Here is a 1,234-nt window from a genome sequence, read left to right as displayed (position 1 = left end):
TTCACTTGCATGTTTCTTTCTTTCCTCTTTCACTCACATCAAACGCAGAGTTTTCAGCTTAATGGGCCATTAGCACCGCTCCGAGTTTCCGTCCAAAAAACCTCCCCGGGTTTCTCCTCGTAACATTTCACTCACATGTTTAGATAAAGATAAAACAGATAGATTTGTGCTTCCTTCTGAGGAAAGATGTGCCTCCACTGCTACAAAAGATCATATCAATCTTTTATGTAAACCCTAAAGTACAAGGAGAAGCCAGAACATGTGTACGTTGATATTGGCTTAGGAAAGTGTGTATGCATTTCAAATCAATTTTCATTTGTTTATAAAATAATTGGCCAAAATAGGAACGTTTTGGTGCGATGGATTTTTATTCATGTTTTTTTTCCTTCTACTTATTCATCCCTTTCAAGTGAGTTCGGAGAGTATGTCCATGCATGCTTGTAAACATAATATCTTTGAAACATTCTTAACATTTTTTCACCTCCCATTCAATTTCCACAAAAACGTTTTACTCCACCAAAAGAGGTAATACGTACTGTATCAGTAATCAAACGCAAACTCATTACAATGTTATAATCAGGCTTTACATGTCAACTCAAGTCATATTAATGCACATTTGGTAAAAGTGCAAGAGACCGTTTCTTTTTGCATCCTGTTTCCAAGTTTCCTACAATTACACACCAACTAGAGCACTCTAAAATATTAGATCTTGCAACTCACAAAGCCTACATTGTATAAACGACCACAAATCTAGCATTTTAAAGAACAGAAAACCCACATTTTACAAATTCATTCTGTGTCTACACTGATTTTGTTTCTCTCTTTGTACAGGTCGATTGATAACCTTTGGATGTTCCTCGTGTTGGGATGCGTAAAGTTTTGTTCTGTTGAATAAATGTAAAGATGTAGGAAAAGGTCAGCAAACAGCTCTTCTTCCCAGAGTGGAAACGCCACATCCGGACAGTGTGCAGACCCCCCCCCATTCACACATTATGAGCGCTGAATATCATAAGTGACTCAGACACTGATCCGGCCGTGCCCACATTATCATGCACACACACTACGCCCTTGTCTCAGCACACACTGCCAGTGTCAGGTTGAAAAACTGCACGGACCAGAGAGCCATTTCATGCATGGATACACTGCAGGTATAATCACATTCCCCCCCCACCCCGAGTGTGACTGAGGGAAAGTTGTTGGAGTGGAGTTCAGTCAGAGCTTCACTTTCTGTCAA

Source organism: Notothenia rossii, assembly GCF_949606895.1.
Source record: "Notothenia rossii genome assembly, chromosome: 10".
NCBI classification, from domain to species: domain Eukaryota; kingdom Metazoa; phylum Chordata; class Actinopteri; order Perciformes; family Nototheniidae; genus Notothenia; species Notothenia rossii.
Note: the sequence above shows the minus strand (reverse complement) of the source record.